The sequence below is a fragment of the Zalophus californianus genome, chromosome X, assembly GCF_009762305.2.
Source record: "Zalophus californianus isolate mZalCal1 chromosome X, mZalCal1.pri.v2, whole genome shotgun sequence".
In the NCBI taxonomy this organism is placed as follows: Eukaryota; Metazoa; Chordata; class Mammalia; order Carnivora; family Otariidae; genus Zalophus; species Zalophus californianus.
The window spans coordinates 52,446,926-52,474,143 of record NC_045612.1 but is presented as its reverse complement, the minus strand read 5'-3'; the positions used below and the strand labels follow the sequence as shown (position 1 = coordinate 52,474,143).

The 27,218-nt window shown below is 35.4% G+C and overlaps 1 protein-coding gene across 5 annotated transcripts in view; it reads left to right on the top strand.

Annotated features, from left to right (window-relative positions):
* DIAPH2 (diaphanous related formin 2) overlaps positions 1–27,218 on the top strand; it is a 956,101-nt gene that overhangs the window by 121,199 nt on the left and 807,684 nt on the right. The window lies entirely within an intron of this gene.

Below are 27,218 nucleotides of genomic sequence, written 5' to 3'. Positions count from 1 at the left end.
TGCATTAACTAGATAAATCTGTTTTTCCAGGGGAAGGAAAATGTGAGGGCTTGGAGAGGAGGATTAAAAGTCTCACCAATACTGTTCCCTTCCAGAGAGCAGAGTGAAAGTCCCTTCTCCTCTTTGAAAACATGTCATGCATTATGTGGATATATAATAATATATTTAACCATTTCACTATTGAAAAACATTTAGATTGTTTTCAATTTTTAACCATTGTAATTCTAAAATAAACATCCTTATTTATGCAATCTTGGGAACTTGTTTAATTTTTTCCCTTTTAGAAGAAGCAAAATTTCTGGGTCAGAAAGTATACCTATTTGAACATTTTTGATAATTACTACTAAATTGCCAACTCTCATTCATATCTTTTATGTTCCATTTTTATTAGGGAAGTTAGAAAATAACTTGAATATTTGAGTACTTATTTATCAGACATTTATCTTTACCTCATTTAATCCTCACAACTCTATAAGGTAGATCGAATTCTTGCCCCCTTAGAGATGAAGAAACTGAAGCTTAAAGTGACAAAGTAACTTGCCTGAAGTCTCAGAATTTGTGGAATGGAATCAGGAGTCAGAGCTAGGTGTGATACCAAAATCCCTCGTCTTTATGCTGTGTCAAGATGCATCTTTTTTATTTTTCTGTTACATTCCTCTACTTATCAAGCTGTGCTTTGCTTAAGGATGGGTTATTGGGACTGAGAACATTATAATAATTGAAATTAATATCTCAGGATTTTATTTTTCTCTACCTCCAACCTATCCCTGACATAAAGCATTTAATACCTTACTGAAATCATCTTTGTTCTTTGACTAGAAACCTTAGTCTTTACCAGCTATACCATAAATTACCTTCTTTGTCAGAAAAGTAAATATATAAGAAAGTAGATAATTCAGAGCAAAAATTATCCCATCCCCTATTGGGGGAGTATGGCTTGAGGTATATTTTGTGCATGGATCATTTTGTGCATTTGACTAATTTTAGAAAAGATTTACTGAACTTTCATATGAAAAACACTGAATTCGCCACTATAAAAGTAGTATGATAGAAATGGAATCTCATGCACACCAAATTTACAGTGTAGTTTAGAGAAATATTATACATGTGTAGGTATATATGTGTGTGCATCTCTGTATATGGTGTTTTCTAAGAACTTAAATAACATAACACAATGTATCAAAAGATAGTATAGTTCACAGTAAATATTTAAGTATTGTGGGGATATAGGGGAAAGCTGGTGATGTAAGACAGTTGTGTTGGTGTAGAAACACAGAAACAGTAAGTTTTTCATATGTGTGTCCTTAGTGCTATTCACATTGCCTGGCTGACACAAAGTAGGCACTCAATAAAGGTGTATTGAAAAGATAAGTGAAAAATCATGGAAATATAGACATTTTGAGTTGGCAGGGATGTTAGAAGTCCAGTAGTTTAGATGCCCAGACCGGTTCAACTCCATTTGGAACATTGAAATAATGAAATGCCATTTTACACTAACTAAATTGCCTACCCCCCTCAGAAATAGTCTGATAGTACCAGGTACCTGAAACTCATTTTCTGCCCGGAGGAGTATAAATGGGTCCAATCATATGATATAACAGATTTTCTTTAATATATAGACTTTAGAAAAACTCTCACCTATGTGACTGTATTAGTTTCCTAGGGCTGCCATAATAAATTATCACAACCTTGGTGGCTTAAAACAACAGAAACTTACTGTCTCACAGTTCTAGAGGTTAAAAAAAAATCTGAAATCAAGGTACTTGTAAGGTTATACTCCCTACCAAAGCCCTAGGGAGGGACTCTGTCCTTGCGACTTTCAGCTTCTGGTAGCTCCAGACATTCCCTGGCTTGTGGCTAAATTATTCTAATCTCTTGTTCCCACTTCACATGGTCTCTTCCTTTTTCCGGTGTGATTCTCCTGTGTACCTTTTATAAGGACCCTTTGCAGTGGATGTCCTACTCAGCTGAATAAAACAGGATGATAATATTTTGAGATGCTTAATGTAATTATATTTGTAAGGACCACTTTTCCAAATCCTGTCTGATGACTGTGTTTATGTCTACAAACTTGTTGCTTATTTTCTATCTATTCCATCTGTCCTTTGTTTTTTTTATCTTTATTCCTGCCTTCTTTTGGGTTATTTTTTTTTAACTATTCCATTTTGTCTCCTTTCTTGACTTATTAAATATGTCTGTTTATTTTAGTTTTCAGTAGGGTTTACAATATGCAACTATGACAACTTTAATATTATATATTTCCTATATAAGAACCTTACAATAGCATAGTTATATCCCTTTCCATCATCTTTTGTGTTATTATCATATATATTACTTTATATATGTATAGGTCTGACCATACATTGTGTCCTTTTTTCTTTAAAGGATCAAATATATTTTAAGGAAAATAAACTAAAAATAGTGTATCTATTCTCATACTTTATTTCACATAAAATTCTGGCACTCTTTATTCCTTTATATAGATCTGAATTTCTATCTCATATCAGTTTCCTTTAGCCTGAAGAGCTACCTTTAAACATTTCTTGTAGTGCAAGTTTTCTTCAGCTGGATTATTTCAGATTATATTTGTCTATTAGTTATTTTACCTTTATTTTTGAAGGATATTTTTATGTGATTCAGAATTCTAAAATGACAGGGTTTTTTTCTGGTTTTCTTTTAGCAGTTTAAATATTTTTTTATGGCTTCCACTGTTTCTGATGAGAAGTCAACAATCATTTTCAACTCTGTTCCTCTTTGGGTGCCTGGGTGGCACAGTTGGTTAAACCTCTGACTCTTGGTTTTGCCTCAGGTCCTGATTTCAGTGTCCTGGGATTGAGCCCTGCATTGGGCTCCGCGCTCAGTGCAGAGTCTGCTTGAGATTCCCCCTCGCTCTCCCTCTGCCCCTTCCCGCTCATGTGTGCTTGCTCGCTCTCTCTCTAAAAATAAACTAAAATAAAATCAATAACCTTGTTCCCCTTTGTGTAACATGTCTTTTTCTCTGGCTACTATTAGGATTTTATTCTTTATCATTGGTTTTCAACAATATAATTATGTACCTCAGGGTTATTTTTATGTTTATCCTGTTTGGGGTTCATTGGGCTTTCTCTGGTCTGAATACTCAAGGAAGTCTCTGCGCTTTGGCTGATCAGAATGTCTCCGCCTTGTGTGATCTCTGGTAGATGTTAAGTTTGTTCTTTTCTGGTAGTCATTCTTTCTCTGATAGTGTTCTAGGCCCATCCTCATCAAGTCTCCCCTATGCATGTGCAGATTAGTAGTCAGGCAAAAACTCAAGGAGGCTGCACTGTGGATGTTTGGAACTATTTTTCTGTGGGGATTGCTTTTCTATGGTACTGTGCCCCATAAATCTAAGCTGCTTCAGTCTCCCTCATTTCCCACCTCTCTCTCTTTCTGTTTGTAATTGAAGTGTGGTTGATACCATTTCTCTTTCTTTAGCTCTGTGAGACTGCAGTACTCTGCATAATTTCCCCCTTCCTGAACTATAATGTGGAAAGTGCCTTCATTTACACTTTGGGTTGACTGTAGGGCTTACTTAGTTTGTTTCATTTTTTTCAGGGATCACAGCCCTGTGCTGCTGGTTGTCCAATGTTTGAAAACAGTTGTTTCATATATTTTGTCCAATTTTCTAGTTGTTTACAGATGGAGAGCAGGCCTAGTACAAGTTACTCCTTTATGTCCAGAAGCAGAAGTCCCTAACAATAGCTTTTATAAATGGATGAGGTGTGTTTGGTTGCCTTTCTTTAGTTAGACTTTTGTATTTGTGTCCTTTTTTTTCTTGTGTGTTTCACTTAAAAAGTAACCTTTCTTAATTGAAGGACAAAAATTATATATGTATATAACCATGAGGTAATCCTGTAAATTTAACCAGGCATACAGAGTTCTTTGTGGGCTGTTTTTTAAATTCCTATATGTATGAGAGACATTTACATTCTGAATTTGTATGTAGTCTGTTTCAACTAAAGAAAATCATTAAAATTGTGACCTACTTTTTTTTTTAACTGGATTTTATTCACTAATAGCCAAGTGTTTTGATAGAGCATAAAGCAGTGTTTCATTAGTTTCCCAAATCCCTTGCTATTCTCTTTTGCAGAATGAAATTTTTCACTATTTATGTCATAGTGCAGAATATAGGATATGAAAATAGAATTGTCCACTTCCCTTAACTGCAATTATAATTTGAATTGTCTTGCAAGATACATTTCTTTTTCCCCAGATACAAGTGAAGCCTCTTGAGTTCAGAGCTGAAATTAAGGACTGTTTTAGATTGAGTCCCCAGGACACTTGTTTTTTCATTCGAGGTAGCACTATCTCATTTTTTACATTTCCTGTGTTGTCTCTGTAGATAGTTAGAAAAGCAATATTTCATCAGAACGATGGGTTGCTGCCAGCACCCCTCCGTGAGATGGTTACTAAAAGCGTGTCCTTTCCTTTCCAATTCAGAGTGCAAGGTTTTTACTGATGTTATATACTTGAGCTCCTCTGACACAAAGGAGAGGATAGCGCAAACAGCTCTCAAACTTGGGTTTATAGCCTTTGGTATCTTCTGGTATTTCAGTGAACTAGGTGAGATGGTTCTTAATCTTTTTCTACCTTTCTATCATTAACATGGTTGATAGCTAGTGAGAGCTGCAGTCAAACAAAAATGGAAACTTTGTAATTTATGTGTAGCTTTTAAAAGGCAAAAAAATGAAGGATGATTGCAGTTGGTGCAGTCTCCGATACAATTAATATCAAATGCATATAAATTCTATTAGAGATCTGTCATCAGTGAAAAAGGAGTATGAAAAATGCGTGACCTGTCTTTATTAGATTCAGTTAGAGAGAGACCATACAGAGCTAAGAAGCTTTATGAACTGCATATTAATCATAACCAGTCTTCTGAGATAAACCTATTTCTTGTAACTTATCAAAGCTGTACAGAAGATTAGTCACTCCCTTTGGTAAAGGAATGTTTTACATATTGTTCTGAGTTTTGAACATTGTAGCTTTAAAAACTGATTAACAGATATTTTAATATTAAAATATATCTCTTTGAATTATACAGCTTAGACAGCTATTATCCTGTAATGCCACCCCAATAGGGAGAGGGGCTCTTTGTCAAAAACTCTACATCATTGTTTTGTTGCATATTGAACAAGACAGTGTAGAGGGTTGTATTAGAGACCAGACAAAAGAACTTTGCTACAGCAAGCAATCATTAAGTCATGCAGAAATATTTCTTTCTTAAATCTTTACTTTGAGCAACAATTGGTAGATGCTAGGACTATTTTTAAATGTCATTTTCAATTCCTGAAGTCTTTTATCTCTTTGAAAAGGAAGAGAATTAGCTTAAGGGGACAGTTAAGACCATCATGTTAAATGCACAGTATTACTAAAGATAAGGGAGCAGCTAAAATCTGACAAAAATAATTAAGATCGCGGCGCCTGGGTGGCTCAGATGGTTAAGCATCTGCCTTTGGCTCGGGTCACGATCCCGGGGTCCTGGGATCGAGTCCCGCATCGGGCTTCCTGCTCAGTGGGGAGTCTGCTCCCTCTACCCCTCCCCCCTGCTTGTGATCTCTCTCTCTCTCTCTCTCTCTCTCATACTCTTTCTCTCAAATAAATAAAATCTTTAAAAAAAAGTTAAAAAGATATGGAAGCACATGCATTAAAAATAAAATCTCTCATTCTTCCCATCCTATACTCTAAGGGTAACTACTATTAATAATTTGGCATATAATCCTTCAAAACTCATTTATTGAAGGAGTATGTGACACAGAAAAGTGCACAACTCATAAACATATAGTTCAATGAATTAGTGAATTCACCCATGTAACAAACACTCAATTTAAAAAATAGAACATTACCAGTTCTTCCCAATTCATATTGCCTTCCACCTCCCCACAGATAACTACTACTTTGACTTGGAGCACTATAGTTTAGTACTGCCTGTTTTTGAACTTTATATGAATTGAATCATAGAGTATCTACTTTTCTGTATCTGGCCTCTTTTACTCAACCCCATGTTTGTGAGAGTCATTCACAATTTTTTTTAAAAGATTTATTTATTTGAGAGAATGAGAGAGAGAGAGGGCACAGAGGGAGAGGGAGAAGCAAGTCTCCCCGCTGAGCAGGGAGCCCGATGTGGGGCTCGATCCCAGGACCCTGGGATCATGACCTGAGCTGAAGGCAGACACTTAACCGACTGAGCCACCCAGGTGCCCCAGTCATTCACAATTTTGAATGTAACTGTAGTTTGTCATTTTATTCTGTAGCCTGGGTCAGCAAACATCTATAAAGGGGCAGAGTAAATATTTTAGGCTTTGCCCATTTTACATAACCTGTCACAGCTACTCAGTTTGACTTTTGTAATGCAAAAGCAGCCATAGAAAATATGTAAATAAGTGAGTATGGTTGTATTCCAATAAAACGTTATTTGCAAAAATAGGCTGCCAGCTAGATTTGGCCCATGGGCCATAGTTTGCCAACCCCTGCTCTAGAGTATTCCATTATATGAATATATCAAAATTAACTTACTCATTGAAATATTGACAGACATTTGTGTTTTTGTTGTGAATACATTTGTATGTCTGTTTTTGTATACATATGCATGCATTTCTGTTTGGTATATGGAATTGCCACATCATAGGTGACATACATAGGTTCATCTTCAATAATAATGCCAAATGGTTTTCCAAAGTGGTGATTAATTTATACCCCTAATAGTAGTTAAACTGATCATCAATTGTCGGTCTTTTTAAAAGACATTTTCTTTACTAACTTAAGTTAAACATAATATGTGATATTTTCATTTTAAGAATTAAAACATTAGAGACTTCATGTATCAGTTTATATTTAATCACAAAACTCCTTATAGAAAATTTGATATGTTAGCCTCTAACTTAACCAATTATATTTTCCTTAATTCCTTAATTCTAACAGACCTGCACAGCATACATTATGTAATTTATGTATCGGACTGAGTTTTATTCTCAACCAATGTCTATATCGCCATACTTTGGTCAACTCTAAGCCAAGGAGGGTGGGTGATGACCCAGCAGGACCAAAGATACGACCTGGAGACAGAGATCGAGGGATAGTTTTATTGGGGGAACTTTCTTACAGGGAGTCCAGGAGTGGTAGACAACAAAGCATCTATTGGTGGAATCCACATGCAGCAAGCTTTTATAGTATGCAAACAGCCTAGAAACTGTCTGTAGCCTTTTCTCTCCTTGCATGGCCAGTGTTCCACGGAGATCAAGGCCTGCCATCCAGACATTCGTCATTACAGAGGAGACCCTCTGGGTTGGCCACACCCAGCGCCCTTGAGCCTGAACATTGAACAACACATTTCTTTTCATATCCTGCTGAATGGGAATATAGAGGGGGAGGGTAGGATCTGTACATTCTCAAGATAGTGATTAACAGGGGGCATTCAGGGTGTGTTTGCAAAAACCAGTCATCCAGCATGTACCATACAATGTCTAATAATAGTATAGCCATGTAGAACAGAGAATATTTCAATACTAGGTAACATAATTTCTGTACATGTACTCTAATAGCCTTTTCCAAGAGTATCTATTACCTTTATCTTTGAGTCCATATGTGAAGTCCTTTTCTCAAATGTCATCTTCTTCAAACTCTTTTTGGCCTTTGATACCACCTACTACCCATTCTTTCTTGAAACTCTTGTGCTTTTTACCTATTTGTACCCTGCTATTTTCTACTTTTCCATCTTCCTGCCCCAATAATTTTGCCTAATTCTGAGTTTTCATTTGAGGCCCTGTTTTCCTGCTAAAATTTGCTTGCTGTGTTGAACTCATATTATCAACCTTATGTGGGTGCTCCTAAATTTATATCTTTGATCTAGACTTCTCATCTGCCTTCTGGTCTTATTTTCCAGATACCTAGAAAGTATCGCTATTTCATCTCATCTTTTCAAATTTAATTACCTAAAGTGAAACTCATAATATTTACATTTTATTCTCTCTTCTCTCCATCCCTTAAAAGTCTCAAATTATCTCATATCCCATTTAGCAAATACATACAGTAGAAAGAAGTGTTTAATTAAGCTTTGATAAATAGCAAGTAATAGAGTAATTTCTCTTCTTGGTTAAATGAAAGGTAAGGGAAGGAATGAAAGTTTTATAAAACTCTTGTTAGGAAAGAAATTTGTAGCTGTATTCAAAATAATATGAAATATTGTTAATTTTAATATTTGTTCACCAAATGTAAATCATTTTTCAGTCATAATTTGGGATAATTAAGGAATTTAATTTTGGAAATAGTACAAAAGTAGTGCTTGATCATTTCTAATTGAACACTGATCATAGTTTACTTCTTTCTGGTGTCCTAAAAATAAAGCTATAAATATATGCTAAAATTTGAAAATAATTTATTCAGCATAAATAAGTGATAACTATCATCTTGGAAAAGGAATTGCTTCTGGGTAGTAAGAAAAAGCATGTCTTTGCAGTGAAGCACTAATATCTTCTAAATCTGAATGGAGTTAATTTAAAACTTTTGAGAAAAGCATATAATTTATCAGGGTGTCATTTTCAAATGTGGAAGCCCTTAGTATCATAGAGAATGAGGACAGTCACTGAAATCTTTTAATATCCCTGACATACTGCCAGGATGTAGGTAACACTGAAGTAGATTCCTTGATGATAATCATGGCAACGTATTAGAGTTTAATATAGTTAAAATAACATATATTTGGGTGTCTACTATGTTCCAGGCATTGTTGTAGCAGCTTATGTGAGTACATTATAGTGAAGAATACACACATATATATTCATATCCATACACACACAGACACATATACATATATATATACACATCACTCACTAGCTAGATGAAATCCCAGGTGTAAATGCTATGGTGAAAATAACAGGAGTAGGGAGTACAAGGGATGAGGGTTGCAATTTGAAATAGGATGGTCAGTATAGGCCTTGTAATGACATTTGAGTAAAGACAGGAATAAGGTAAGGGAATGAACCAAATAAATATCTTGTATTGTGTTTTATTTATTGGGTTTTTACTTCTCACTTCATTCTTGAAAGGATTAACCTAAATTAGATCAAAACTAAAAAACATGATACATTGACATTTTCTGCGTTTGGTAATATCAGAGAACCCTGCTAGGGAAAACTTAGTCCATGCTGAGGAAATGTTCTGCCTGGACTTGTTTTATTGTCAGTGCTCTCACTAGAGTTCCATGCTGCTGCCTGTAGTCACTGAGGGTGTAGTTTTACTATAATATTTCCACACCTGATGAAATTCAGTTAGATTGAAAATATTCTATCGCTTCAGACCCTGAACCTGCTTCTTTTTGAGTGCAGATTTCCTAATCTAAAAATCAAATGAAGGGCACCTGGGTGGCTCAAGTCATGATCCCTGGCTCTTGGGATTGAGCTTTGAGTCTCCGGTCTCTGTAGGGCTCCCTGCTCAGCAGGGAGTCTGCTTCTCTCACTCTGCCCCTCGCTCTGCTTGTGCCCTCTCTCTCAAAGAAAGAAGATCTTAAAAATCAAATGGGAAGAAATGTGAGATGGTTTGCTGGAAAAGCCTAGGCAATACAGTGACTCTTTGGAAGTAATTCTTCTGATATTACTATTGAGTGGAATAATGTTGGGTATTTCTGGGTAGGTAAAGGTAAAGGCAGGTAAGACCTTAGAGTAGTATTCAAATCACAGAGTATAGGAAATTATTGATTCCAATTATGTAGCATCTGTCCTAGTTGCTGACTTTCCCTATTATTTACTATCAGTTTAATTGAGAAACTTGGAAAAACTGGAAAATGAAATTTGAGTAGAGAGTTCTTAGTTTGTTATATTACTGCTGAGTATCATTGGAATAAATACAGGTGTAATTTTACAGGATGTTTGGTGATTACAGAAACCTAATAGTTGCATCATGAATTTTCATTTCAGTATTAAGAATTCTAAAATCTATTTGGGGAATTTTCCTTTTATATTTATGTACTTTTACAGATAAATCCTCAGTTTTCCAATATGGCAGTGTATCACTGATACTCAAGAACATACAGGGCTTGTAATTTAAAGAATTAAAAGTTGGAAATTAGGTTCTGAGTATATATGTATGACCACTATGTTTTTGCTTAGTTTCCTGACTTCTGGTTTCTTTTAAACTGGACTTGCTACTTTAACATTAAATGCATTCATATTTTTTGGTTAGCTGATATATATATATAATTTTTGCAGCAAGAAAGGAGAAGTACAGACATAATGGAATCATTGGTGAAGGAGACCAGGTCAGTAGTAATCCAGCTAGACCAGTGGGCAACTTTAAGTAAGGCAGGGAATATAGGTTAATATCATTGGTCTAGACACATAAGTTTCAGTGTTGAAGAGGAAGCAATAGTGTAGCTAATTGAGAAATAGTCTGAGACCCAGGAACAGGGTCTGGGCTAAGGAAAAAGTCCTAAATAGAGGTCAGAGATGCCAGGTAGAAAACAAAGGATGCTAGGAATTCATTAAACTTGATGTGGGGCTAAAGATTTTATAAATCATGGGCTTTCCTGCCCAAGAGCATATTGGCGCAGTAAAGACACTTAGAGGAATCTGGTCCATGAAGCTCAGATTGGGTAAGAGGGTGCTCCTACATCTGTCCATCGCAAAATGAGATTTGGTGTTGTAGAAAAACAATAATTAAAAATCTCCTGGGGACTTGAAAAAATATGTCAGCTGTTTTTGAGCTCTATTTTTCATATAAACTAAAAATAATTACATCTCAGAGAACAGTTGATATAAAAATTGTGTATTTTTTGGCCCACTCATAATTGGGAACATTTAGTTTCATGATCCTTTGTATTACATATCGCTCTAGTTCCTAGATACTTTATAAAGGTGCTATCCTTCTCGCTCTCTTACATCTTCATAATGGGGCTGATTTAACAAATACTTAATAGATCAACAGAATTCCACCCAGCAAATGAGGCATAGATGTGGAATAAAGAATGTAATGATAAAATTTACAAAATGCTATCAATTGCTCCAGTACCTGTATCACTCTAAAGGCTAATCATTATTCTAAAATTACAGTGACAAAAGATTTTATTAGGCAGGAGAAAAAATTTTTGTGCATTCTTTCCCCATCCTGCCTCTTATTTTGAGTCTGTCTACAAGGCTGGTTTAAATCCTACTTAAAAGTTTACATTAAAAAATGTATGCACTTTACATAGATATGGTAATGCTTAATTATCCATTAAAGAAGACATTTCACATTTTCAACATGAATGGTTTCTTACTCTAAACATTTTTTAAAAGATTTTATTTGTTTATTCATGAGAGACAGAAAGAGAGAGAGGCAGAGGGAGAAGCAGGCTCCCCAAGGAGCAGGGAGCCCGATGTGGGACTCCATCCCAGGACCCCGGGATCATGACCTGAGCCGAAGGCAGACGCTTAACCATCTGAGCCACCCAGGCGCCTGCTCTAAACATTTTTTAAAAACCATTTATTCAACAAAGGAAGGCCAGCCCAGCAAGCAAGATGTTTTTCAACTATAACTGTCAGGAACGCATGTTGAAATACATTTGAAATACCACATTGAGGGGGGAAAAAACCTTTAATGGAAATCCAGGTAACACAGACACATACACACGCAAAAAGGATTATTGCCATTGGACTATAAGATTAGTCTGGAGTTTGATTTTATGACTTTTTAAGGGTATCATCATCCAATGATATCATTTTCTCTTAAATTTTCTTCTATTGATGATTGTTTTAAGATACACAATGTCAGGGATCTTATCTTTATCCTCTTTCTTCATTCAAAAGTGGCTTCTTATGCTACCTTGGACAGTACTGTTTTTATGTATTTTAAAAGTATTTTAAGGTACACTTGGTAAAGATGTTCTTAATTGCCTATGCATATTTTATTGATTGGTATATAAAATAAAATAGTAAATTATTAAATTTTTTGACACCCATCCACAAATGTTTTCTGATATTCCATGGTGATTTTGTATGCTGCTCCGTTAAGTATTTGATGTAAACAAGATCTCAATCTCTCTCTGTCTTTCTCTCCTGATTCCACCTTTTCTAAAGACTTGAATATAATCTCTCTCCTCTCTAGTAGTTGGAAGAGTTATTGTAAAAAAAAAAAAAAAGTAATTTCTCTGTTCAAAGTAGGAATGAATCAATATGCTTGCAGAGAACAGCTCTGTTCTATATGGTTGTCTTTAAAAAAAATTATTGTAAAAACATATAACATGAGATCTCACCTGTTAACAGATTTTTAAGCGAATAGTACAGTATTAACTATAAGCACAATGTTGATCTCTGGAACTTTTCATCTTGCATGAATGAAATTTTATAGCCATTAAGCAACAACTCCAGATTTCCTTCTCATCTTAGCACCTAGCAGCCACCATTCACTTTGTCGTTTGATGAGTGCAGAGATCTTTTCAAGATCCAGATTTCACTTACTTTGTATATTACACAGAATTGGGATTGCTGGATATATGATAGTTCTGATTTTAAATATTTGAGGAATTTCCATACTGTTTCCCTAGTGGCTACACTATTACATCCCCATTATAATTATTCCAGGGTTCCAGTTTTTCCACATCCTTGCCAACACTTACTATATTTTGTTTTTTTTAATATATTTTTTGTATTTATAATGGCCCTCATAACATATATGAGGTGATCTCATAAAAATCTCATAATCAGTTTCATGATTATATATAGAGAAAATCCTAGACTCCACCAAAATACTCTTAGAAATAGTAAAAGATTGAGAAAAGTGGCAAAATACAAAATCAATATATAGATTTTAAATCATAAATAGATGTTGAATTTTGTCAAATACTTTTTCTGCATCTATCAGGATGATCATAGGATTTTTATCCTTAATTTTGTTAATGTGGTATATTGCATTGATTGATTTGTAGATGTTGAACCGTCCTTTGATGCTTGGAATAAATCCCACTTGATCATGGTGTATGATCTTTTTAATGTATTGTTGAATTTGGTTTGGTAATATTTTGTTAAGGATTTTTGCATCCTTTTGTTCATCAGGGATACTGGACTATAATCATTTTCTTCATCTTCATCTTCATTCTCTTTCTCTGTCTTTGTTGTCATCTCCTCCCTTCCTTCCTTCCTTCCTTCCTTCCCTTTCTTTCTTTTTTTTTTTTTTTTTTTTTGTAGCGTCCTTGTCTGGTTTCAGTCCCAGGGTAATGCTGGCTTCATAAGACGAATTTGGAAGTGTTCCCTCCTTTTCTATTTATTTGGAAGAATATGTATTAAATCTTTGATTGGAGGAATTCACCAGTAGAGCTGTCTGGTTTTGGACTTTCATTTATTGGGAAGTTTTTTATTACTGATTCAATCTCCTTGCTAGTAATTAGTCTATTCAGCTTTTCTGTTTCTTCATTATTGGGGTTTTGGATGATTGTTTTCTAGGAATTTATCCATTTCTAATGTTTTGTGCAGTTTGTTGGCATGTAAGTGTTCATAATATTTAGATCTTTACTATTTCTGTAGTATCAGTTGTAACTTCTCTTTTATTTGATTTCATTTATTTTAAGCCTTCTCTCTTTTTTTCTTGCTGAGTCCAGTTATGGTTTGTCAATTTTATCTTTTCAAAGAAACAACTTTTAGTTTCACTGACATTTTTCTACTGTTCTTTCAAAGCCTTTATTTCATTTATTTCCACTCTGATCTTTAGTATTTCCTTTTTCCTACTAACTTTGGCCTTTGTTCTTTTTTTCCTAGTTCCTTTAATTGTAAAATTAAATCATTTATTTGGGATTTTTTTGTTTCTTGAGATAAGTTTGTATTGCTATAAACTGCTTTTGCCACATCTCATAGATTTTAGGTTGTTGCATTTTCATTTTCATTTGTCTCAGTATTTTTTTATTTCCTCTTTGAAATCATTATTGACTCATTGGTTGTTCAGTAGCATGCTGTTTAATCTCTACATTTTTGTGATTTTTTTTTCCAGTTTCATTTTTCTAATTGATTTCTAGTTTCATGCCATTGTGGTTGGAAAAGATGCTTGATATGATTTCAGTCTTCTTAAGTTTATTGAAATTTGCTTTGTGAGCTAATATGTGATCTGTTCTGAAGAATGTTCCATGTGCACTTGACCAGACTGTGTTTAGTGGCTTTTGGATGGAATGTTCTGTGTATATTAAGTCCATCTGGTCTAATGTGAAGTGTTAGACTGATATTTCCTTTATTTTTTGTGTGGATGATTTATCCATTAATCCAAGTGGGGATTAAAGTCCCTTTTTATTACATTGGTATCAATTTGTCCCTTTAAGTCTGTTAAGATTTGCTTTATATATTTAGATACTTCTATATTTGGGGTGTGATATAAGTACAGCTACTGCAGCTTTCTTTTCATTTCCATTTGCATTGAAAATCTTTTTCTTTCCCTTCACTTTCAGTCTCTTTGTCCTTAGATCTGAAATGAGTCTCTTGTAGGCAATATATAGGTAGGTTTTTTTTTTTTAAATCCATTCAGCCATTTTGTGTCTTTTGATTAGAAATTTTCGTTCATTTTCATTTTAAGTAATTATTGATAGGCATGTACTAATTGTCATTTCAGTCATTGCTTTTTGGCTGTTTTTGTAGTTTCTCTCTGTTCCATTCTTCTTTGCTCTCTTCCCTTGTGGTTTGATGAATATATTTAGTGTTATGTTTAGATTCCTTTCTCATCTTTTGTGTAACTGTTGTAGACTTTTCCTTTGTGGTTAGCATGAGGTTCACATAAGTTTGTGTGTGTGTGCGTATGTGTGTATATATATGTGTGTATATATGTATGTATGTGTGTATGTGTATATAGAAAGAGAGACTCTGTCTCTCTTTGTTTTTCTCTCTTTCAAATTTGAATGCATTCTAAAATCCAAATTATTTCTCTTCCCCACTATGTATGTTTTTTTATATTTTACATTTTTTATTTTCTGTTTCCCTTATTATTGTAGTAATTGTTAATTTTACTACTTTTTCTTTTAACCTTTATACTAGCTTTATAACTGGTTAATCTGCTACCATTACTATGTATTTGCCTTACCAGAAGAATTTTACTTTTATATGTTTTATGTTGTCTTTTTTTCAGATTAAAGAAGACCCTTTAACATTTCTTATAAGGCTGGTTTAGTGTTGATCAACTCCTTTGGCTTTTGCTTGTCTGGGAAAAAAAATACCTATCTCCTTCAGTTCTGCTTAACAGCCTTGCCAGGTAGTGTATGCTTAGTTGGAAGTACTTTCCCTTCAGCACTTTGAATATATTATGCCACTTCTTTCTGGCCTGTAAAGTTTCTGCTGAAGAGTTGGCTCATCATCTTATGTGGTTACATTGTAGGTACCAGCTTGTTTTCCTTTTGCTGCTTTTAAGATTCTCTTTTTATCTTTATCATTTGACATTTTCATTATAATGTTTGTTGATGTGGATATCTGAGTTCATCTTATTTGGGACTTTTTGTGCTTCCTGGACCTGGATGTCTCTTTCCTTCTTCATATTAGGAAAGTTTTTAGCCATTATTTCTTCAAATAAGTTTTCTGCTCCTTTGTTGTTCTCTTTTCCTTCTGGGACCCCTATAATGCAAATGTTATTCTGCTTGAGTTGTCCCATAGGTTTCTTAAGCTATTTTCATTTTTTAAAATTCTCTTCCTGTTGATCTATTCAGGTAAGTTCTACTGCCTTGTCTTCCAGGTCACTGATGCATTCTTCTATGTCATTTAGTCTACTGGTGAGCCCTTCTAGTGTATTTTTTGTTTCAGTTATTCTTTGACTTTGTGATTTTTGTTTGGTACTTTTTAAAAAAAAATTTTTCTGTCTCTTGAAGTTCTCACTGTGTTCTTTTACTCTATTCCTGAGTTTGGTATCTTATGACCCTTACTTTGAACTTTTATCAGGGAGATTATTTATCTCTGTTTTCTGAACATCTTTTTCTAAGGATTTGTTTTGTCCTTTATTTGGGATCATATTCCCTGTTTTCTCATTTTGCTTTAGTCTCTGTGTTTGTTTCTGTGTATTAGGCTAAACAACAACCTTTCCCAGTGTTGAAGGAGTGGTCCTGTATAGGAGGTGGATCTTATTGTTCAGCCGTGCCCTAGCTCTTGGTTGTCTCTTGAACTTTGGTGATTGTCTAAGTAGCCTAATTTATTCTTGATAGATCCCAGTTGTTGAGGGTGTGCCAGAACCTGTCAGTGTTACAAAGGGAATGAGCTCAGTCAGTACATAGATTCAGATTGATTGGACATAAGACCCTTAGGCAGCAGCTTTTTAAGTGTGCAAAAATATGCATTTTTGTGGGACTGCAATCATGGACCCTGCTGACCTTCAGATCAGATCAGGAGGTGTCCCCTGGGTGACAGCAGCATGATTCAGGGATTCAGGTGAGAATATAAGGTCCTTTCTGGGAGGTACCAGTGAGTTGTTGAGAGACCAAGGTAGCATGGGTAAATGGTATCCTCCTGAGTTTTTCTCTAGACTTGAGATGTGTGACAAACCTGAAGCCCCTCCCTTAGAATGATGCTCCAAGGCAAATAAATAGACCTCTTTCACATGCAGACTGGGGTGGGGGGTGTTTTAGTTCCTTGTCTGGGTAGTGCCTGTGTGTGGTGTCCGGCCCAGAACTGTCTTTGAGATTGTTACAGTCCCGTGAGGCCCAGGATTTCAAGCCCTTCTGGCCACTACAGACAGACACTCAAGAAGTTTTCCCTGTCCACAAAGGGCTTACCCACTGGTTTTAGTGAGGCTGTGGGAGAGTGTTCGGAGTGGGGCATGCTGGCAGGTTTAGTGAGGCCAGGAAAGAGCCCTGAGACCAGGGCACACCTGTGGCTTTAGTGAGAGTTGGGACAAGGACTGGGGGCAGTGCACATCAGTTGCTTTAGCAAGGCCAGGAAAGGGTGGGGGGGAGGGGCATGCTTATAGTTTTAGCAAATTTGTGTCCACATGTGCCCGTCTGCACTAGTGAGGTAGAGGGAGAGTATAAAAAGTGGTGCTCTACGGTGTCTCCATTCCTGAGGAAAATCCTAACTCATCCTGGCTCTGGCTCCAGTGGCAGATGCTTTAAGATTAGCAACTGAATGACGTTTACATATAATCCATTTACTTCTCAAACTGCTACTTTGTTTGAACCCCAGTAAGGGCATATCTCAGATCCCCACCCCACCTGAATTTAAGCCCTGTGAGTTTTTGAAAGCCAGACATTTTGGGGGCCTCATGTCTCTGGTTTTGGTCCCAAGGTTTGGGGTGCCCAGTATGGGCACAAACTTCTCATTCCTTAGGGATAGGCTTTGCTTGTGAAATCCGTCCTTGTTGTGTACTGCCATGCTGAGGGTGAAGTTTTTGGGAAAACATTGTATCGTTTACCATCTTGATTGTGGCCCTTTTATACTTTGTTGTGGAAGAGGCTGTTGAGCTAATTTTCAGGTTTTTTCCAGTGGGAATTATTCCATATGTAGTTGTGGATTTGGTGTTTCCATCGGAGTGAGTGAGATAAAGGGCTTCCTACACTACAATTTGATGATTTGTTTTAAAAACAAACAAAAATGCAAAGCACTTAAATGTGTTTGCTAAAAAATATATTGAACACTTATTAAATGATGGTGTTCTAGGTGCTGGCTCTAAAGCACTGCATGAAACAAAGAAAAATTCTTGCCCTCCTGGAGCTTGCAGTGAAGAATAGCAACCAGGTGAACAAATAATGGACTAAGAAAGTAAGACTATCATAAGTGATATGGAGAAAATTAAGGACATAAGATAGTGACAGAGTGACTCCTTTAACTTGATAATCAGAAAAAGCTTTTCTGAAGTAGTAATTTGTAATCTGAATCCTGAATAAGAAGCCAGCCATGGGAATATCAAGAAATACCCTTTGATGCTGAGGGAACAGCTAACATAAAAGTCTTAGTGTTGAAAAGAACTTGATATGGTGGAAAAAACAGAAAGTAAAAGGCGAAAGATTTATGCATTTTGAAGAGAAACCAGAGTATTGAAAAAACAAAGTGAGTCAGTTTGTATGTGAAGTCTTGTGAGAGCCCAGTGATAGGAAAGGCATCACAGAGTGAGGCAGGGGCGGCTCAAGTAGAGTTGTTTATTTGTCAACTGGGTGAAAACTGCTGTCTTTAAAATAAAACCTCTTCTTGAGTAGCCCTGAGAAATTAACAGCTGCTTATAAGGCAGAAGGAAGTCATAATAATTTAGGCTTCATTTAGAAGTGAACACAAATAAACTCATGTTCCAGTCTTGCAAGTTATTTGTTTTATATTCTCCTTCACTCTTTTTCCTCTTGGATAAAAGCAGAACTCATTGACTTTTTGCTTTACTCTAAATTTCAATCTCTGACTTCCTTGCATGTGTGGACATAGAGGAGGCTGTAATAGTCCTCAATCCAGGGCAGTTGGGGGGTAGGAGTATAGAGTTTTTGAATTTGCTGAATGGGTATGTGACTAATAATGACCACATTCGTGTCTCCCAGGTGATTGAATCATATATTTAACATTGTTTTTTTTTAGTTTTGGATGTATTTTTTGTTTTAAAGTAAACTCCACGTCCAGCGTGGAGCCCAAGGCAGGGCTTGAACTCACAACCCTGAGATCAAGACCTCAGCCGAGATCAAGAGTTGGATGCTTAACCTACTGAGCCACCCAGGCCCCTTGGATGGATTTTTAAAATGCTTTCCTAAAAAAAGAAGTAATGATAGATAAAATTTACATAAAACTTAAGTGCAAGGTATTGTTTTAAGAGCTTTCCAAAATTAACTTCCTTTGAAGTTATGAAAACAATTGGGATTAAAATAAATTCTCTAAAGAATACACTAAAAGCTTTTAAAATAGTGATTGTTTTGGTCCTTTTAGGTTATGTTTTGGCCAAAGTGCTTGTTTTCAATCTTAAATCTGGCATCAGTCACCTTCATAAAACATTAAGACTAGAGTATTTATTTGGTTCTATTATATAGCTTTTATTGCCTTTGAAAGTGAAAGGCTGAATGTAATGTAGTTTGCTGTCATTAATACTGGTATCAGGTCTGACTTTTAGCTCTTAAAAAAGTTATTTTTACTTTGGAAACACTTTAAACATGCATTGAACTTTTTTTCTAAAGCATTACAATCCATTTATATACATACAACATGGTGGCATAAGTCTGCCACATACAAGGTTCACAACTGGCAAAATTCTATATGTGTGCTTTAGATTTTACTGAAGAATACGTTGTTTTGGCTGCTTTTAAAACAACAAAGACATACCTGCCACCTTGTGGGTTTTTCGTCTCGACTTTTTAAAAGTTTCTATACTACTCTATCTTAGGTTACATATAAAGTATAGTTAAATGTTATGCACAATGATATTTTAGACATTCTCAGTGTAAGAAGCCATTACATTTATGTTAAACTCTGCTTCCTTTTATTATGGTTTATTTCAGTAATACCAAAATAATCACTATGTAATCATACAACATAAAAACAAGGGAATATTGGTTTTAGTTTCTGGAGTACTGTGTTCCTTTCTTTACCGCCTTCCTTTTATGCACTGGTTTGCTGTTGGATTGTGCATGAACTTAAGGGGAGCTTGAATACGTAAATGGTATTGTTTGAATGAAAGGAATCATGTTAATTCAAGGGTGGTTTTGATGCCCTTGTGGACATATTGTAAAACTTTTCATCAGACACATAGGTGGCTAGTATTTACAGCTGCTGCTACTGGTATGTTCCTAAGAATGAAATGTGCCAGATAGAGGAAGAGTCTTGGCAAGAGTGTTTTTCTGGTTTTAAAAATTATGTTAGAGATATTTCAAATCAGTAGGAAAAAGTGTTGTTGGAGCAATTGACAAATTATTGAAGGGAAAATATAAATTGACTTCCTACCTCTAATCATACATTAGAATTGGAGAGTTAGGTGTAATGATATAGAAGACATAAAAAAAAATAGTCTGGACTTTATACCAGTAGGGAACTTTTATAAATAAAGAATACAGTGTGTACTATTAAAAGGCGAGTGATGAATTTTGAAGTTTTTAAAATTTTGGTAATGGGTTAATATTTTTGTAAGTGTTCTTATTCAGCAAGAAAAATATCCTGAGATATATATATATATATATATATATATATATATATATGAGCAAGGGTAAATGAATATAATATGTGCATAGTGGTGTAAATCATATATATGATATACATGGTGTGTATGGTATGTATGGGTGGCCTTATGTGGGTATACATAAGCATGTATGGGTGTGCATGGCTGTATATACATTCAGCCTTACTATTAGTAAAAAGAAAAAAAAATTCCTGCTGAAAGAATGGTGCAGTATAATAAGAGAAAAAAGATCTAAAATAGGGGCGCCTGGATGGCTCAGTCAGTTCAGTGTTTTGACTCTTGGTTTCGGGGTTAAGCCCTGATTCGGGCTGTGCTCAGTTCGGAGTCTGCTTCAGATTCTCTCTCCCTTTCCCTCTCATTCACTCTCATTCTCTCTCAAATAAATAAATAAAATCTTAAAAAAAAATCTAAAATAATGATTTGATGGGTGAAGGTGCTGAGAAGCATGCACTCTAATTTCCTGAAGGTTGATTTATAAAATGGTACATTTCCAGAAGACAGTTTAGGAGAATGAAACACAAGCAATAAAAATGTCTATACTGGTATCTAGCAATTCTATTTCTAGAAAAATTTGCTAATGAAGTTGATATATAAAAATTATATTTTACATTGATAATTACTTCAGCATTATTTTTAATAGCAAAAAATTAGATCAGAAATGCCCACAAATTATAATTTAAGTAATTATTACATGATAATCAAAACCAATCTTTTATATATTTAATTATATGAAAGATGTTCATAATATATTAAATGTTAGAAGCAGGATATGAAATGTGTATACAACATATAGTATGATGCCAGTTTTATTTAAGAACGTATTGTACATAGGAAAAAAGACAAAACTATATGCTAAAATATTAGCAATGTTTCTCAGTAAATGAGAAATTAATGGTGATTTTTTTTTTTTGTTAACTATATTTTCCATATTTCCAACAATGAGTTTGTCTTAGTTTTGGAATGAGACAAAAGGATAAAGTGATCAAGAACAGGTTGGACTTCAATTCTATTTTGTTTATAAAAAATGAAGGTATGTTTTCTGTCTTTTTACATTGTGAGGGCAGAGGGTAAAGAAACAGTTTTTTATTTATCATTTTTTATAGATATTAAAAAAATATGTTGTATATGCTGTTGATTTCACTAAGGGGAAACAAGAACATGGATACATAATATCTCCGCTTTTCCCTCTATACTCAGATCTAGTCACATCTGATTTCAGCTTTAGATGGGACATCATATCAGTAATTTATTTTGATCACAGTTGGGGGGTTTTATCTTTGGGGAGATTATAATGATAATGGATTTAGTGGGAATTAATATTTACAAATGGATTTGTAGCTGAGTTTTGTGTTTTCTTACTAGTCTAGGAAGCTAAAAAATGCCTTGTAAGGGAAAAAATTGCGAATAGATGAAATTTAACTGAGCACCAGACATTCAAAGTTGAAGAGCACACATGAGGAAGATTGTATGTCCTTAAATTATCAACTTATTTGAACTGAAGTGCTTTGGTACAGATGTGAAGAGTAAACGAAAATAAGTCCGATCATTGGTAACATCTTCCCATCTGTTCTCTGTATTACAAGTAGAAGTCCCAGTGTCCACACTTAATGGCAATAAGCTATTACAAAACAAACAAATAAATGCTTCACAATTTCAGCTTTAGACAGTTTTTCAGAAAGATAACATCATGCACAGTTGTAAGGAACAAATATACTAGTTTAATTTACCTACAGATGTTCATCAGGATCCTTTTCCCTTGAAGTGTTTTTCATTTTCTCAGAAAAGTGATCTCATGAACTATTTAAGAAAATGTCAGCTTATTTGCATACGTAAACACTTGGGTCCATGGATTATATGATTTTACTCCCTTATTACTTATGTAAACATTTAAATTAAACACCACATTTTATAAATCTATGCTGTATATAAGCAAGGACAATTGCTTTGCTTAGATTTCTCTCTTAAGGTGAGACATTTAATGCTTTGGTAAATGGATGTTTGTATGTAACCGAAATAAGGTTTTCATTACCTCACAAGTATTAAATACTTTTCTAGTCAGATAAAATTTTATTTTATTTATTTATTTTTTAACGATTTTATTTATTTATTAGAGAGTGTGCGCATAAGAAGGGGGAGGAGCAGAGGGAGAGGGAGAAGCGGACTCCCTGCTGAGCAGGGAGCTAGCTCCATGTGGGACTCAATCCCAGGACCCTGTGATCACATCCTGAGCCAAAGGCAGATGCTTAACCAGCTGAGCCACCCAGGCACCCTGATAAAATTTTATTTTAAAAAATATTAAAATTTTTATGTAAATTGTTTTATTACATTTCTTTTTTTTCCTCTTATTGTTTTGCTAAAGAATATTGTCAGTTATAAATTGTTACTATGTATATCTTCTTGGACATTTTCAAGTGGATTTTTTTTTTTAAGATTTTATTTATTTGTCAGAGAGAGAGAGAGAGAGTACAAGCAGGGGAAGAACAGAGGCAAAAGGAGAAGCAGGCTCCCCACTGAGGAAGGAGCCCGATGAAGGCCTCCATCCCAGGACACTGGGATCATGACCTCAGCTGAAGGCAGACGCTTAACCGACTGAGCCACTTAGGTGTCCATTAAGTGGATTTTTTATTGACCCTGTTTGTATGGGTAGAAAATTATGCTAAATCATAAAACTAGAAACAAGAACTATTTCTTTCTATGTAAGCAGGTATTTTAGAGTAAATCTATATAGCTGTTATAGTTTCTTAGATTAAATTTCTTTGATTATTTTTGTTTTCTTATTATATAAGGATATGCTTTATTAGCTATCCCATAATTGTTACTGTAAGCTATATTTCACTGGCACCTTATGCTTAATGTATCTAATATAGATTCTGTCATTTTCCTTATTACCCACTCCAGCCTCCCCTAATCTGCTTTTTCTGCATGATCCTTGTCATGTTAGTGATAGCATCTTTCACTCTGTCAACCACACCTGAGTTATCCTTCACTCATTCCTTTCCTTGTGTTTTCCAGAGGCAACCTCTCCCCAGAATCTATCAGTTCCTGACTGGTTCTTGTCTTTTCACCTTCATCTGCTTTACATCTCATCTCTGAGTTCATGCTCCAAACAGCTTTCATAATAATTTTTATAAAACTTGGTCTCCTTTCTAGCAGTTATTTTATAAATATAAATATTTAAAGAAACATATTTACATATATATTTCTTTAAATTTTGTTCAGTGTTTAAACTATTTCTGAAAAGAGTATTGCTTTCTGAAGCACTTTTCTCTGTATCACTATTGATTTTATTTTCATTGAAATTTTGTATTCAAGTCCACCTAAAAGTTAAAGTAAATTTAGTATATGGCAGTTTTAATGACTAAAGGCCATTAAAAATCCTTAGTGGTGAGAACTGAATAATAATTATAATTTGATTAACTTAGGAAGATGTACTTTACTATCTGTTACCTATATATAGATTACCACCATTTCACATTATTTGTGAGAGTCAAATACTGCCATTAAATTGCACATGAGTGTATTTTACTTTGGGGAGGAATTTTGGTGCTGATCTAGCTGAATGGTAAGGAATATGTCTAATTTGCAAAGTCAGAAATGGTTGGGCCTGAAAGATATCATTTAGTCCAGTGCCTTACTTTGAAAGAGGGACAGGGAAGGTACTTACCGAAGGTAGTATAGGTAGTTATAGAGGTAAGTAGCTAGTAGTAGACTAGTTGAACTTAGTATGTGAAAGAGTTAATGTGTGGATTATTTGGAAAAATTATTACTTAAGCATTTGAAGTAGATTTTTTAACAAAGTAAAAAATACGTTTTAAAGCTTAAAATATTTTGTAAAACACATTACTTGGACATGTGTTCTTTGTTAAATATTAGTAAAAAGCCTAGAATGTTCAATTAAAATGAAACGTACTTAGAAAATAAAACTAACTCGTTAATAGTCTATATCAGTAATTGAAGACTGGACTAGATCATAATTTTAATGCATTGCTTTAATATTCCAAGATCAACGTATTATTTTTTATCTATATGGCATTTAAAAAGATCTAAATTTGTTATTGTACAGGAAGAGGAAAGAATTAGCATAAGATTTAAAGAGAAAAAGCAAACAAAAAGTTAGAAAAGGATTCCCTGAATGGCAAACTGGCAGAGTTAAGGTGGCAAAGAAAAAGGTGTTTATATGTCTATTTAACTGGAGCCCAAGTGAAAAGAGCATGTTAAAAACAGAATTTAGGGAGGAAGATGGCAGCATAGTAGGAGGATCCTAAGCTCTATCCCAGGAACATAACTAGATAACTATCAAATCATCCAAAATGCCTCAGAAATAGACCTGAAGACTGACAGAACAAACTCTATAACAAAAGAGGTAGAAGAGGCTACACTGAAGAAGGTATAAAGTGTGGAAATGGGATTTAAGGGAGAAAAGGATCTTAGGTGCTGCAGAGAGGAGGAAGCTGTGGTCCGCGAGAAGGGAGAGAGAGAAAGGAGCACACAGGGAAATGCACAAGGAAAACATTTCCCCAGAGCCATTGGTTTGGAAAACAAGAGGGCCTAAAGTCTGGAGTTTTAAAGGTCAGAAGGTTTAGCTTGCATAGAACCCTGAGGACATTGCCCTGTTCCTGGAGAGAAGGCAGGTAAACAACCTGGAGGTAGATAGCATGGAAACAGCAATTTGAAGAATGCCTGGGGCACACAGTGGGGAGATTATTTGCTCTTCTCAGAGTGTATCCCTTAGAGGCAGCTTTCAAGGAGACACATCTCTAGGAATAAGGAACCTTGCTGGCACCATTTCCCTCTCATTCCCTTCAGCATAAAAACAGAGACACCTGTGGGAAGCAGTTCAGTGCTGACACCGAGAACCAAATTTGCTTCTACCAAGCCTCATACCCCTGCATTTCTGTGGAACTGCCTTTCTTAGTCAGGATTGTCTCAGTCTCAGCATGGAGGCCCCTTTCCCAGAAGACCAGCACAAACCCCTGCCCACAGCCCGTCTCCTGCCAACAGACTTCTGCAGGGCCTTGGTTCTGTTGGAGGTGGTAACAGGTCTCATTTGACAAGCAGACCAGAGCACATATATTTAAAACTCACCACCAGGTTAAGGACCAAACACTGCCCATAGCAAGCAGGAGAGCCTCTGCAGATGACTGGTCTGAAGGATAAAGCAGACAAAACACATCAGCAGAGCACATGAAACACACACCAGAAACACTCCCTGAAGGACCAGGCCCTGGGCACTACATGAACTCTTCCTCATAAGGCAATAACTTTCCAAAGCAGGAGACATAATTGGCTTTTCTAACACAGAGAAGTAGGCAGATACTTAGAGAAAATGAGAAGATGGAGGGATTTATTCCAAATGAAAGAATAAGATAAGGCTATGGCCAGAGATCTAAGCCAAACAGGTATAAGTGACATGCCTGATGGAGAATTTAAAGCAATAATCATAAGGATACTCACTGTGCTAGAGAAAATAATAGAAGACATCACCACAGAGGTAAATGACTTAAAAAAGAATCAGAGATGATGAATGCAATAAACAAGATTGAAAACAGGCTTGATGTAATAAACAGCAGGCTGGAAGTAGAGGAACGAATAAGTGATATAGAAGACAAAATAATGTAAAACAATGGAGGTGAAAAAAGAAAAGGAAGAATTATGAAACAGGATAATAGACTTAGGGAACTCAGTGACTTCATCAACCGTAATAACATTTGTGTCATAGGACTCCCAGAAGACGAAGAGAGAGAAAAAGGGGCAGAAGATTTATTTGAAGAAATAATAGCTGAAAGTTATCTAATCCAGGGAAGGAAACTGCCATCCAGATCCAGGAGGCACAGAGAACTCACATCAAAATCAAATAAAGGAGGCCAACATCAAGACATATTGTAATTAAACTGGGAAAGCATAGTGATAAAGAAAAAAAATCTTACAAGCAACAAGAGAAAGGAAGTTCATAACATAAAAGGGAAGACTCATACAGCTAGCTGCATATTTCTCAACAGAAGCGTGGCAAGCTAGAAGGCAGTGCCATGATATATACAAGGTGATGAATGGGAAAGATCTGCAGCTAGGAATACTCTGTCCAGAAAGTCTATCATTCAGAGTAGAAGGAGAGATAAAGAGTTTCCCAGATAAAGACTAAAAGTTATCGTGAGCACTAAAGCAGTACTGCAAGAAATATTAAAGGGGACTCTTTGAGTACAAAGGAGAGACCAAAAGTGGCAAAAACAAAAAAGGATCAGAGAAAATCTCCAGAAACAACCAAAAAACAAGTAATATGTGGGAATAAATACATATCCATCAATAATTGCTTTGAATGTAAATGGACTAAATGCTCCAATAAAAACACCTAGGGTGACAGAATGGATAAAATAACAAGAATCATCTATATATTGCATACAGGAGACTCATTTTAGACCTAAAGACACCTGCAGATCAAAAGTGAGGGGATGGGGAAACATTTATCACGGACATGGATGTCAAAAGAAAGCTGGAGTTGCAATATTTATATCTGACAAAACTAGTCTTAATTAATTAATTTTTATTTAAATTCAATTAGGCAACACATAGTACATCATTACTTTCAGATGTAGTGTTCAACAATTCATCAGTTGCATATAACACCCAGTGCTCATCACATCACATGCCCTCCTTAATGCCCATCACCCAGTTACTCCATTCCCCCCACCCACTTCCCTTTCCACAACCCTCAGTTTGTTTCCCAGAGTCAAGAGTCTCTCATGGTTTGTCTACCTCTCTGATTTCTTCCCAGTTTTCCCTCCCTTCCCTTATGATCCTCTGCACTGTTCCTTATAGTCCACATATGAATGAAACCATATGGTAATTGTCTTTCTCCGACTGACTTGTTTCCCTTAGAATAATACCCTCCAGTTCCATCCATGTCGATGAAAATGGTAAGTATACGTCCTTTCTCGTGGCTGAGTAATACTCTATTGTGTGTATATATCTATATACCACACCTTCTTTATCCATTCATCTGTTGAAGGACATCTAGGCTCCTTCCACAGTGACAAACAACTTTAAAACAGACTGTAGAGGAGACAAGAATACTATATTATAATAAGGGGGACAGTCAACAAGAAGATGTAACAATTGTAAATATTTATGCACCCGACATGGGAGAG